Genomic DNA, 14,899 nt, shown 5'->3' with positions numbered 1-14,899 from the left:
TGCAGACTGTTGAATTTTTTTATACGTATAGGTCTGTCATAAAACTGAAGATTTTAAGTTTACATATTATTCTATAATAATTATTTATTAAAAATTAAACTGATTTAATAAAAATCATTAAGAAAAAAAATAATACTTTTTCACGTTTTTTATTTTTATTTTAAACTTAAAAAAGTCATCGTGAACTTAAAATCAACTCTCTACAACTGAAAAATCCTTAATTTAGCGCTGATTTCAAGTCAAATTTAACGAATTGTAAGATTTTTTAAAATTTTATTTTGTTTTTAACGTTTTTTTTTCAGTTTAACTTTATTTCATATTTTTTAGTTATATTTAAGATAGGGGTATATTTATAAAATACTCTTCCGGTTTAAAAAAAGCCGTTCGTCAGAAACGCTAAGTAACAAATTTTTTGTATAGAAATTACTATGACTGTGAACTAAGTTCTTTAAAATTTAACAATGTGTGTTACTCATTTTAAAATCTGAACGTTTTCAAATAATTTTCTCAAAATTTTGCGCCATAATTCTTTAAATATCAAAATGAAGATATGCTACTTATCATTAAGCTATGATTTCGTTTATTTATTTTTTTTTAACGATTTGTTCAGTTCTTCAGTTTAACGAGTATAAAAATTAATTGCAATATTCTTTTAATAATACACGCGTGCACGCGTGTGTGTAAAAATGGGGAACGAATAAAAATAAGTTTTAATAAAGTTTTTTTTGATTCTATTAAAAATACACATTAAATATTTCCAAAATTTATTGTAGCATTTAGCCCTTGTTTTATAGACATCGTTGCCTCTGCACATGCATTTGTTTAATATGAACAATTTTTTTCATTAAACCAGTAAGTTATCTAATCCATATTCATGTCCTGTAAAAATGCATAATTAGTAATTAAGGAAATGCTATCGCAAATTAACAACAATTTACATGTTAATAATTGCAAGTAAAACAGATGTCTGTTTTGTTATCGGTTTTAAAAATTAATTTTTTTAGCTTGCAAGTAATAAAGAAAAAAACTTTTTCCCAGAGATGAAAGCACGATCTTAATTAAAAACGTCAAAAATAATTTTTATGTCGAGAAGTATGTTGCCTCTCCGTTGGTTTTATATAAACTGTGTAGATAAATTTCAGTATTGGATATGATAAATTTACCGGCATTTGTCAACAAAATTGGTTCGTATATGCTTGAGTGATACTAAATAAGCAAACAACAAACAAATGTTATGGTAATCTATTCAGCGTCTGTCACCCTTTTTTTACTTTTCATAAAAGTATAAATATTATATAAATAAAACATCTTCTGAAAAATAAATGCAAAAAAATTATGTCAGGTGTGGGGTTCGAACCCACGCTCCCGTTTGGGAACCAGAGCTTAAATCTGGCGCCTTAGACCACTCGGCCAACCTGACTACTTACGGTTGCGTTTATGTAAGAGATACTGATTTTACTGCACATGCTTTACGTTTTCTTAATTTAATTTTAATTAATATACCGGCCTCCGTAGCGCGAGTGGTAGCATCTCGGTCTTTCATCCGGGGGTTCTCGGGTTCGAATCCCGGTCAAGCATGGCATTTTCATACGCTGAAAAAATTGTCATTTATCTTATACTCTGAAGCTAAATTAATTAATTAAAAAAAAATTAATTATTAACACGTGTATTAATTAGTAGAGATTATAGAAAAAAATGTAATTTATATAAATATTTATAATAAAGTCTCAATAAAATTAAATTTGCACAATATACTTTGAGTTACATCACTTTTTTTACATGATTTAAAAAAAATTGTAGACTAAAAAGTCGTGAAAAAATTTATGTCAGGTGTGGGGTTCGAACCCACGCTCCCGTTAGGGAACCAGAGCTTAAATCTGGCGCCTTAGACCGCTCGGCCAACCTGACTACATGTTAGTATATTCAAGCTATAGGCATTCGTTTTACACATTTAATTATTGTTTCTTTATGTAAAGTTTTGTTTATACAAAATAAGATTTGTAACAATTTCGTTATTTATTATGTACATTATTATATTTTAACAATAGGTGCTTATAAAATTAAGTAATATTTTACAAATTCCCTAAGCTTAACTCCATTTGAAAAACATAAATGTTGAAAAGAAAGAAAAAACTTTGTATTGTATTCTAATCATTAGTGTACGAATAAAAAAACGTATTTTCCGATGCTTTTAGAATGATTGAATTTTATTGTTAACGGTAGGAATTAGTGAGCTGCGGCAGTTCTGAAAAAAAAATATTATACCTTGAATTTTGAGAGTTAATTAAACTTATTAAGGTTTCATTTTGTATTTTACAATTGGAATGCAATGGTTTATCTATTGTTATAGAATGAAAACATTCTAAAAAAAATTTACGCTGTATATTTTCTCTTTTGTTTTTGATTCTGTGTAAAAAAAATCCATGTAACTGTAGATTATCCAAAATACGTAAGTGTAATATTATAAAAACTATACATAAATTTAACAAAGGTATAGTATATGAATAATGTAATGTACTAACATTTCAGATATTTTAACCGAAGTTTGAAAATAAATTTACTTCCAGGAAGGATAATTAATTATGCAATTAAGCGGTAATAGTCCATAATTTTCTCAAGAAATACATATTTCATTGTAAGAGATTGTGGTATTCTTATCACGAACAGTTCCCCAAATAAATTTATGGTTCTAATTAAAAAATAAAATTTATGTTAGGCTTTACTTCAGTAGAAAAAAATCGGGATTGAGAATTGAGGTATTTTTTTATTTTTTATAAACAAAAATTAAAACAAATTTCATTAATTCTTATCGAATACTTTCTTATTTTCATTTTTTGTTAACTCTAAAGATTACATCATGATTAATGGTAATGTGAGGATTTCGATATAATAAATAGGAACTGTTTTCAAATAAAATTATTTCTGTAATGGATATTTGTACGTACTTAATAAAATTAAAAAAATAATGATTTTCGTTATTCTTGCTAAAATGAATTCCTCTAAAAAGCGGTACTTTTGTTTGGTTTATACTATTTTACCCCGTTTTTCTTATGATTGTGAGTCATATAAAGCATTGAGGTAGAAGACGCATCAGTCAAAATAACTTTATCTGAGAGTAATTATGTTCATTTTTATTTATGAAAAAAAAGAAGAGGTCTAAGTCTTAGTGGTGAATATTACCTGCATTCCAATCGGCTTGTACATCGGTGATGTACATTCGACCTTACATTCGTCTCGGAAAACTATCTTTCTCTTAATTCCTAGTGAGCCAGACTAAAAATTTTTGTTATTCTTAAGAATGGTTGTTATTTTTAGGAGTGACTCATGTCAGATTACCCGTAACGGTTTTGGCACTTAACAACATGAAAGATGACCCTTCTAGGCTTAACTGGCGATCTAGAGTTTACAATGGAATTAAAGTTCCTTTTTCAAATTTTGATGTTTAATATTTAGTAGTATTGTCAAATATATAAAACCTGTGCTTCAGTATTTCGATGATTAAAGAAAATGTTTTTATAAATACATTTACTGAAACGCTTACTTTTCGTCTGTCTAAACCTTTATTTATTTAAAAATGTTGACTTTATTTTCATTATCAAAATTCATATAAAAGCGGTTAAATAATTTTTTTACGAATATTAAAATCCAAATTCTACAAAAAAGTAATTGGATGTGGGTACTACAAATTTCATAATGGAGGCCACTTTAATTTTTAAATCATTAATACTCTTATTTTGATAACGTCTTTTTAATAAAATTATGTTTTATCAATTTTTACCGTTTTATTTTGAACAAAATATCATTTCATGTACTAAAATATGATTTCAATTGGCAGAATTATGGTGAATATTATTGCTTACAGAAAATTCAAATTTATAAACGGAAAAATGATTCGTTATTATAAAATCACTTCCCATACGATTTTGGTCTTCTCTACAAAATTTTGTTGTATACTGTACGTTATTACTTATCTAATATCTCAGCTTTACTCGTTTCTCTTTGCTTTAAAGGTAATTTCGTTTTAGATTTTAACTTTTCATTAATATCCAAAGTATTTCTGTTTTCTCAAAGTGTCTTAAAGTGAGGGAAATGAATTGAACTTTACTTACTCAAATATAAATAGAAAAACGGATTTTTTTGCAAAATCTGCGGTATAAGTTTGAGTTATGTTTTAAAAGCAAAATAGTTATGCTTAGGCTAAGAGGTACTTAATATTTCCATTGGGAAAACAATCGGAAAAAGTCTTTATTTCCCCATTAACTAAAGAAAGATTTGTTTTCTTAGTTAAGGAGATAAAATTTGGCAAGATTATTTCTTCTAAATTATTTCCTTGAAATCTGAGCTTTGAGTAATAGTCTTCTACAACTTAGCAGATTCATTGTATTTAAATAAATATGTCATTATTTACAATAAAATACTTACGAACTTAAATAACAAAATTACTATTATCTGCCTTACAACCACGGTTGGACCCGATATCATTTTATAAATATAATATTATAGTTTCCGAAATATTTATTGACTTAAAATCTAATTCGGCTGAATTTTAAGAATAGAAAACTAATAATTTGCATATTTGAATGCTTTGCAGAATATAGGTTTAAATATTTAAATTAAATACTTCAGTTTGTACTTTAAGAATGAGTTTCTACATACGTTATTTACCGATTGCCTTTGGAAACGTTTAACTTTTCATATGTTCCTGGTTTGATGATTATATAGTTTATAACAATATTAATAATAGAAGATTAAACGTTTCCGAAACCTCAGCCTGATAACTTACAAAGCAATATGTCAGAGAGGGGATGGGTACCGCACGAATCACAGAAATATCAAAGTCATATCTCTAAATATCCTTATGAATTTAGCGATGATCTAGTTAGCGTTTAGCAAACATCTACAAAAACCCACTAAAAAGAAAGTGATTAAGGATAGAGTAAAAGAATGAGGAACGAGAATCGGGCGATCCAGTCGTAGTGAAAATCTCAAAATGAAGCAATAGCCCTTTCGAAGAAGTCTTTCAGGCTTTCTCCGAAAGAACATCCTTATTATTTTCAATTCTTTGGGAAACAGGAGTACTTTTATTCAGAATGGGAGCAGCACACTGCTGATTAATAATTCTGTTTTGACCATCTTATGTACATTCTGCAACAAATTCCTTTTCTTCCAGAAAATAAAGAGGCACCGTAAAGAATAGGCTCAGTTTTCCTTACGGAAAATCAGTATCTTTCGCTTACCCGCGCCATTGTGTACGTTTGGAGATACCTAACCTGAAAATCAAAACATTCAGCTAAATCATGATTTCAGGATGTCTTAAAAGTATGCCTTTAAAGGGTTAAGTAATTGAATAAGTTGTATATTGATAATTATTAGCAGTTAATAATTGAATATATTAGGCTGATGTAAAGTTATTTTATGTAAATACTGAACTTGAGGAAAATTCCTAATTAATAAAAATTTATACCAATGTTAAGAAGCTATGATTAGATATATACAATATTTACAATAGAAAATGATTTATTTTTATATTAAAAAAAAAAAAAATTAATAAAATGTTGGCTTTTGTTTCATAATCCTTAGGAAAACTAGTTTATTTAGGTGTAAGTTATATCACTGAATTTGAGTTGAATGAATTTAAAAAAAAGTTACAGTGACATTGGCTTTTTCGGATCGGAATATTGTTACATTATTCAAGTGAATTAATATTTGGGTGAATTAATAATTGAATTAATATTAGTTTCAACAGAAGTAAACTTTTTACAGATGAATGCTACGTCCATTTTATTTCCAAAATGATTGCTAACAAAAATTTTTTTGTCAACTTGTACTCCTCTACCCTGTTTATTTATCATATTTGCTCTTTAGTTCTGTACTTGAATGGTTGCTGTTTTATTTTCCTAAATAAATAATACAGTATACACATAGACTAATGTTGAAGGAGCGTAATCGATCTTCTTCATATCGACCATTTTGATATGAGGCTAGTAATTTTAGAAAACATTTTTTTTTTATAAATAATTTGTTGTAAAAATAAAAAATGATGTTTTTAAAAAACAAAAAATTTTTTTAAAATAATTTCTTTTTGTAATATCATTTTATATTTGTTTCTGTCTGACTTTTAACGTATTAAAAGGACACGTTAATTCGTCCAGAGATATAAAATTACATTTATTTAGCAGTTAATAAATTAGTTTATCTATTTGTGGTATGAATCTATCGGAATTTGTACAAATTTCTTGTTCCCTATGAGAGGGGGGACTTTCACACCATACTTTTAAAGTATTTGTTCAAATTACTCAAAATTATTTGTTCCGACCGTGCCTAAAATTATTGAAATAGCTTATTCTCGAAAAATATCTAACGAGTATTGTCAACTTCGATCTGTTATCAAAAAATATTCACCAATTGTCTAATGAATAATAAAATATCCTCACTGCTCATTCGATGATAGATTTAAAAAAATCTTCTCTCTCAATATATATGCAATAAAAGAAGTACTAATTAAGTTTTAAATCATAAAATGCTTAAAGAAATTTTCTTTTACTTATTTTTCTCAATTATTTGATGTCTATGTCTAATGTCTATTTGTCTATTTCATTATTTTTATTTTTTTCATTTTTTTTATTTCATCATTTTTCTATTTTAAAGCAATTTCCTTAATTATGATGCAAATTAATTGTTCTTTGTATAGAAGAAAGTATACTGTACATTTTTTTTAGTGAAATTCGTTTTACTTATTTCACTTAAATTTTAAATGTTTCTTCTACACTTATGTTTGTATTTTTCATAACTTTTTTTTTGAATAGGAAAGAAGATTTCAAGATTTTGTATAAAAATATTTACGATGGCTCAATCTAAGGGTTCACTAGATAAAAATATTCAAAGAGATGCCCGTTTACTGATTTTATTTGATATTAATTGTGTATGGTCTTAAACTAGGTAAGAATATGTATTAATTTTGAATATGCACCTTAAACATTTTTGTAGTGTGTATAAAAGTTTATGATATTATTCCTAAAACGCTTATGTAGTCTTTTATTAATGGAACTCGCAGGTTGATTATATCTTTGTGTAATTAAAACTGAAGCTTTAAAGGATTGTAAAAACGTTTCTGAGATAGAACAGGTACTGCTCTCCTTTTGGTCAGTAAAAGATGTCTGCCATATTTTCGTATGAATATCATTTTAATAAAAAAAATTAGAATAATATTTAGTATTTATTAATTATTGATTAGCTATTATCTAAACATGTTAAAAATTTTTTATATTTCTTTATTATTTTAGCTGAACTTTTTTTATTGACTGTTTAAGTAAGCCATTCTATTTTATTTCGCAGCAGTAAACCTAAAAAAAGACCGTTCAAATTATTGACAGTCATAAATCAGTATTCTGATTTTTGAGACTGTATCAGTATTCTGTATACAGGAATGAAAGACTAATATTTATTCAATTCGGAAAATTTTCTTCTGTATAGGATGTATTAGGTAATTCTTCTAAAGATAATCCTTCATTTATATTTAGATATCATGTATTTTACTATACTAGTTTTACTCCATGCCGTATATTAGACTTGGATCGGGGTTCATTAGAATAATTATGACGAGGATACATATAAGAAAACAATTTTTTTTATAGCTCAATATTTGTTTCCCAAGGCGTGACTTATGCAAAACCTGGTGTAACTAGTAAATCATATTATTATCGCATTTATTTTTTGCGATTAAGTTTTCGGTTTCATTATTACTGGCTTATCGTGAATAAATATCAATAATTTAAAATTATCTATCTGAAAAATCTAAGGTAGAACTCTGTAATTATTTATTGTGGATCTAGTAATTATTTTTATCATTTAAAAACTTTTCATTTTAAATAGGTTTGTGTTTTTTTAACAATTATTTCTTACATACATCATAATTAATTTAAACATATTTCAACCACAATTTATCATAAAATGTTCAGTATTAAAACAAAAATTTGTTATAATGTAGATCCGTTATGTAGAATCACTATTTCTAAATATTTTGTCCACATTAAAGCGTTGTGGCCCAATTTTTTTTATGTTGCACTAAAATAGAAGGTAAAAAATAATATCAAGGTTGTGTTAAAAGAGAGCAACATTAGGTCTGACTTTATCATTTCTCTCGTAAGTAATTGAATTAGGACGAACTCTCACGAAAGAACGATTTGCATACTTATCAGCTATGATAAGGGTACTCCAGTGTGTGTGTGTGTGTGTGTGTGTGTGTGTGTGTGTGTGTGTGTGTGTGTGTTGTGTGTGTATATCTGTATATAAACATACACATAGAGACACAAACACACCTTCAGGAAGAAGGGATGTTATAGGAAAAGAGGTAGGGAATGATAAAGAGGAGATATTTCCTGGTTCATCAAATGTGCTATCTTAATGCGAAATGGTTTTGAATAACGCAAATAGTTTCTTTCTCAGTTAATTACAGTAATTTATAAATAAAAGATAAGTTTATTTTTAATCTCATTATTAGTAATTTGAATATCCGTAATTAAATTTTAGCTAAACTAAAATTTTACGATTCATGGAAAAGTTAAATTGTCTTTTACTGAAAGAAAAATCATTTGATTTCACATTAATCATAAATTTCCCATTTACTTTATTTTGCAGCTGAAATTCTAGAAGCTATTCTATACATTATTATTATCATCAAAATCTAAATAAATACATTAACCTTGTAATCTATGTTATCGACAACAGTAGTTCATTTTTTTATCGCTACAATATTGAGTGATTGTGCGAACGAATGTGTGAGCTTACACAATAAAATTACTATAAAATATTATTCATTTAAAAGAAAATAGTTTTTTTAATGAATGTTTTCGATGAAATTGATAATATTTAATTCAGAGAAGTTGCTATGAATGTGATATAAAAATCAATTTTAGCATTTTTGTATTTTTTGCAAAATAGATGTCTATGACAAACTTGCCATACGGGTTGTTAAATGTATTTTTCATGTGATGGTTGATTCAAGAAGGATTATTTCGTGGGAAGTGAAGCTTTATTGAAATCATATATCAAATCCTTATATTCTGCATAAGATTGGTATTAATTATTTACAAATTAAATATTTTTGACAAAAAATCTTTTAAAAATATTTTTGACAAACCAAATTTGTTAAACGTTTTTATTTGATTATAACTGGATGGAAGCACGTTTCATTAAAACCATCTCCAAAAAATTTAATCTCCATTAAAACTAATCCCATGTGTCATAAAATTCAGAAAAAATCCTTCCTGAGAAACCATTTTTTCGTTCAATAAAACCGTAATTTTTTTATCTAATGTGCTTTTTAAAATATATATTATTAAAAAAAAAATATTTTTGGATGATTCTATAATTTTGAAACGGATTAACCATTTTTCTTTGGATATAACTTTTTATAGTGAATTTTTGTTTCTCAGATTATTCCGATAAAAATTGTGACTTTCATGGAAAATGGATATTTTTGAGAAGTCTTATAAAAGTAAGCGTTCTTTGCTTGTTAGTGGGGCCAAAAAAAGAGTTATTTTAACGGAAACCAAATTGTTTTATTAGAAGAGATTGTTTTGATTTTTTTTGGGAGGAAGGCTTGTTTATGAACATTTTCTATGAAATTAACACTCAACAAATTCGAAGATATTTAAAGAAATGTATTCTTTGTAATAAGTTGTTTCTATAGTGATGTAGGTTTTTCAAGGAAGGTGGAAGTTATATATAATACCGATTTTTTGAATCTTCTAGCACAAAAAGTGTATTTTTTACTAAACTTCTTTTTCAGAAGTATTTAGTTTTCTATTAGAAATTGATAATTTCATAAATTATGATTAAGAAATAAAAATAACAATGCTTCGCTATTGCCAGAATGTTTACCGCAGTTTAAACCTCACCAGTCTCACAACTACATAAATAATTTTAAAAAATGTATAAATAAATAACCTAAAAATTTCTTTTACTAAATTTAATGTCGTTGTATATATATATATTTATATATATATATATATATATATATATATATATATATATATATTATATATGTCGTCTATATTAATCGCTGTATATCGACTTCCTTAGGCATTTTTTCTTTTTTGCTGAATTTCTTTATTCACTTAAAATCAACTTCTACAATGAAGCTATAAGTAAGACGAAGAACCGATCATCCTTTCAAAGAAGACTACCCTATGATAATCCTCAAGTAATACAAAAACAATAGCATAAGGTAACAAACAAACAATAAGGTTTTAAGAAAGCCTTGTAGAGCAGAACCTTGTTACAGAAAGAAAGTTCTGACCTCTTACCGAACACTCAGTACATCTTGTTGAACTAAACGACAAGCAACTTCTCCCTAACGTAGATCCTTCAGTTATTATGTGAATATTACGTTATCAAATTATTAAATATTATGAAATTAATAACTTGGAAACACTCCCGGGAAAAATTTTGAGTTATTTTTGATTAAAGTAGTTTTTGAGTTATTTTTGATTAAAGTAGTTTTTGAGTTATTAGGGCACACATAAAACGAAGATTTTTTTTATTTATATAAATATGTTAAAAATGATAATTTCCAATGAAAATGTCCGAACGAAAATCTTTGAAAAGTCAAAGTTCGTTGTGGAAAGCTGTTTCTGTGGTAATAAAGAGCTAATAAATTAAAGTTAAAAGTCCGATACGACTGTTTTATTTATGAAATTTTTGTGTTTATTATTTAATTTAGCTTTGCGCTAAATAAATATACACATTTTTTAATTCAATTTTAAAATATTTCAGAAAAAAACAAGTGAAAGTCAAATAGATATGTCTTATCAATATAAAAGAAAGAAAATTTGATCACGTTTATCAGCATTCTTTCGATATGCTTAAGCCGAGTTAGAAAGACATAGTTTCCTTTTTTTCGTAATTAAGTAGAAATCGTTGTACCAACTTAGTAAATCCACAACTCCATTCGGCGGATAAATACAACTCTTTATCTTGGAAGTAATCCTTCTTAGCTCTCAACTCATTTTTCCAGTTTTCTTAACTTTGCTTATTTCTTATTTGTTATGTCTTTTAGTTAAAAAGTTTGTGCCGTTAACTTATAAAACTTTGACTATAAACTTTTATTTTTATTCCTTTTAGTGGGATAGTTTGTATTCTATTTAGATTAAATGGCGCAATTTAAGTATAACTCTAATTATTAACCGGATAGACTGTCAAAATACAATGAAACATTTTTGAAGACGAGTTTAAGCTTCGCTCTCGACTTACAGTCAGGTGTAGACTTAAAATATGTAGAAATTGTGATATTTTTCCGTTGAAAACGTAAATATTAAACTTTAATATTAAGGGAAATCGTAAAAAAATTTGTTGAGTATAATCGTATCTAGTTTTTCTTAGATTAAGACTTTAATTTGGAAAACTAGAAACACTCAAAAACAATTTATAAAATATTTATTTAAAATATTTCTTATTATTGCGATTTTTAAACGATCATCATCAGTAGACATTAAGGCTATAAGAAAATAGTAAGGAGACTTGTTATCAACAGTGAAGCTGAGACTTTATCGTTGAATAAAATGAGACAGATATCTATAAATTTTTAAAATCTTAAATAATCTATTAAAAATCTTTGTAAAATTTTTCGATCGTAAAAATATTATACGGTTATCCCTATCTTTAAATTCTGTTCATGGATCTTTGCTTTAAGGTTCACGTTACCTCTACCTTTCTTGAGATAAATTTTTTCTATTCAATTTATAAAAAGAATAGAGGATTGCATTATTAGATCGTGTTGAGAAATCTAACTTGAAAATCAGTGGTTTATACTAGTAAATGTCAATAGTCAATGTTTATACTAGTAGATGTAATACTAGTTTTATTGTATTTATTAATTCTATATACTTTATTTTCTTTTATATACCTTTTCCTCACTGTCTGCTAATGATAATTAAATCGGATTGACCATCTAGTTATTTTAGATTTTAAGTAAAATTTTTATAAATGATTTCTGAGCGTAAGGTAGTTTTCCATTTTGTTTCAATAACCGTCAACACAGTCCTTTATTTTTAATATAAAAAGATAATTTTTAATAGTAGAAATTATTCAAGATATTATTTTGATTGTTTAGCTATTACTACAAACGGGATGTGTGTATGTGGTTTTTTAAGTATTAAATTACTCGTAATCTTTATTATCTCACAGCTGTTACCACTTTTTCTGAAAAGTCTCAGTTTTCTTAAAATAATTTGGAAATAAAATATCCTATATTTATTTTAACGTTTTTGTTACCTTTTTAGTTTGATCTAAAGATTAATTTAAATATTTGGTTCAAGCAGTAAGCAGTGCTAAAATTAATAAATTTATCTTTATCTCATAAATCAGTTACAGTGATGTACAACTCATATAAAAATTAATTATTATTTGCTTGTTTTTTTAAAAGTTATTGATTGACAATGTAATTTCGTGTATGTTTTAATCAATTTTAAAAGCAAAGTGATGAATGAAAATTGAAAAAAATTCTTCATTAAATAACAATGAAAGTGATAATTAAAAAAAAATTCGTCTTTTTTTGACTGTTCTTTGTTACAAGTACACTTTGTCAAATTTTTTAATGTTGTAGTTATTTAGTAATAAATAATTTATTTTATCTACCACATCACCACTATTGTAAATGGAATATTATCTTTGTATCACATTAATATTTAATTTTGAATGATGTTCTGTATTATAATCATATAATTGTTTTTTCGGTAATTTAAAAATTTCCATTCATATTTTAACATCCGTCATATTTGATATATCTTTACTGACTGATAGACATTTATTGTAATAATTTTTTAACTTTATCCTTCAATTTCTTTCTTCATTTTTCATAATTATTTATATAATTTTTTACATTTTCTATCTAAATTTTTTTATATTGAATGATTACTTATTAGTGGTTTTAATAAAATACACATCCACGTTACACGTCCATCCATGTTTGATGCGCACATCTTATATGAAAACTGAAAACAAAGAGTCTGAAAATTGAAGAAAATAAAAAAATGAAGAAGAATGATAAATTGAAAAAAGTAAAGTTGAAGAAAGTAGAAAAAAAAGATTATTTCTTATCTACATTTTATTAACAACTAGTCGGTCAACAACTGTTCCCGTCTAGCCAGGTGGCGGGGATTCCCCATCGATTCCTGAGGTGGCCCTGAGTGTTCTCCATTTACCACACTCATAAAAGGTGTGTTCGGCACTGTCTTCTATCCCACAGTACATGCAGCCCGGTTCCGGCCTTCTTCCAATTCTACACAGGTACTCGTTAAAATTTCCGTGACCTATAAAGAACTACAAGAAGCTGAGGAACAACTTCATTACCCAGCATGTTTAAATAACCCTTCACTGTTCACTGTCTGTTCAAAAAAAGAATGACCCATTACCCCGTTACTTGAGGTAGCGGCCCATACCGTAATACTTGGAGGTGATGACCCTTTTCATGAAGCAGTTGTGGATTTTCAGAAACCCAAAAACGCACATTTTGTTTATTAACAACTCTGTCTAGGTGAGAATTCCTCATCTGAAAACCAAACATTATTCAAAAATATGTTTTGGTTCACAGCCTATTCAGGGAATGCCATTTTTGATGTTTGTTGTCAACCGTTAATTTAGGTAACACTGTCATTTTGTACGGATACAAATACAGATCGGTTTTTAAATACGCTGTACAGACCGCCTAGAAATTCCAAGTCGTGCTTTCTTGTTGATTTACCCAGGCTCCTCAGCAACGCTGTTCTGACAGCTTCGACATTGTGTGGAGAACGAACATCGGCAGGCCGTTCGCGCTTACTCTCAAATACTGAACCACCACTATTAAAAGTTTTCGTAAAGTCTACGTATTGTTTTAAATGAGGGAGGTCATCGAGTTTGAAAATGTGCACAAAACCGTCTTTGTGTAACTACCACACTTTTCGTTTCATTAAAAAACAACACAGTCTTTACGTGCTGTTCATGAGTCAGTTTTCTTTTGTCAGCCATCTTGGAACGATACACAATCAGCGCACTAGCAAAGAGAAGAAACTAATATTCATGAACTCCTGTCACTTCTGCCAACCATAAAACATATTAATAATTATTATGGCCAAAACAAAAGTTGGATCATTTCGTGCACCACTCTGTATGTATAAATATCACCATAGAAAACTGAAAGCAGAACATTATTTGTTACTTGCCTAATATCAGTAAATCAGACTATATTATAAATATTAAATTAAACTACAGAAATTATAGTAGGTACGTAACTTAATTATGTCATTTATGCTTGAGTTTCCGCCTATCATAGAATTGCAATTACCGTCGTAATCAGTTAATCACAAACAATCGTTTCACTTCTTTCAAGGGCGTTCGAAATATATTTCTTAAACAATTTTTTCATCAAATCATCCGTTATTTCTGATCAACCCGCAATAATCTATCAAAAATTCATATCAAAGACGGTTTATTAAAGTAATAAGATAATGAAGTCTCGTGTGTCTTGTTGGGCAACCAGTTTTTTTTATTGTTTACAGAGTTTGATTTTAAATGATTGGTTTACGCAGTAACCAAAAGTTGATTCGTATTTTTACACTTTCAATTAATGCTGTCAATGGCATTTTGAAAGTCACCGATGTCTGGCCTGGAAATCCAGATTGATCCATAGAATAATTCTTCATTTTTCGTACATTTATAACATATTTTTGAAACTTTGTCAGTTAATATTCGTATGCTTCTGGTAAGGGTTATGGTATTATCGATTTTCTTCGTTTAGAAAATTTATGACGTCAAAGAAATCGGCTTACCCAGTTAAAACTATATAGAAACTTTATAGTTATTCTTATCGATCTGGGATTGCCAACCCTTCTAGAACAGATAAGGCGATTCAGTACAAGAG

At 27.4% G+C, this 14,899-nt stretch overlaps 2 non-coding genes across 2 annotated transcripts; both read right to left on the bottom strand.

Moving 5' to 3' along the window:
- Positions 1 to 1,336: 1,336 nt before the first annotated feature.
- On the bottom strand, positions 1,337 to 1,420 carry TRNAL-UAA (transfer RNA leucine (anticodon UAA)). The gene has a single exon. It is a non-coding gene; the product is annotated as a tRNA-Leu (tRNA).
- Positions 1,421 to 1,824: 404 nt separating this feature from the next.
- Positions 1,825 to 1,908, bottom strand: TRNAL-UAA (transfer RNA leucine (anticodon UAA)). Its single transcript has one exon. It is a non-coding gene; the product is annotated as a tRNA-Leu (tRNA).
- Positions 1,909 to 14,899: the final 12,991 nt, after the last annotated feature.

The sequence above is a fragment of the Lycorma delicatula genome, chromosome 3 (assembly GCF_047948215.1).
Source record: "Lycorma delicatula isolate Av1 chromosome 3, ASM4794821v1, whole genome shotgun sequence".
Taxonomy (NCBI): domain Eukaryota; kingdom Metazoa; phylum Arthropoda; class Insecta; order Hemiptera; family Fulgoridae; genus Lycorma; species Lycorma delicatula.
The sequence above is the reverse complement of the archived record's forward strand: the minus strand, read 5'-3'. Positions and strand labels throughout refer to the sequence as shown.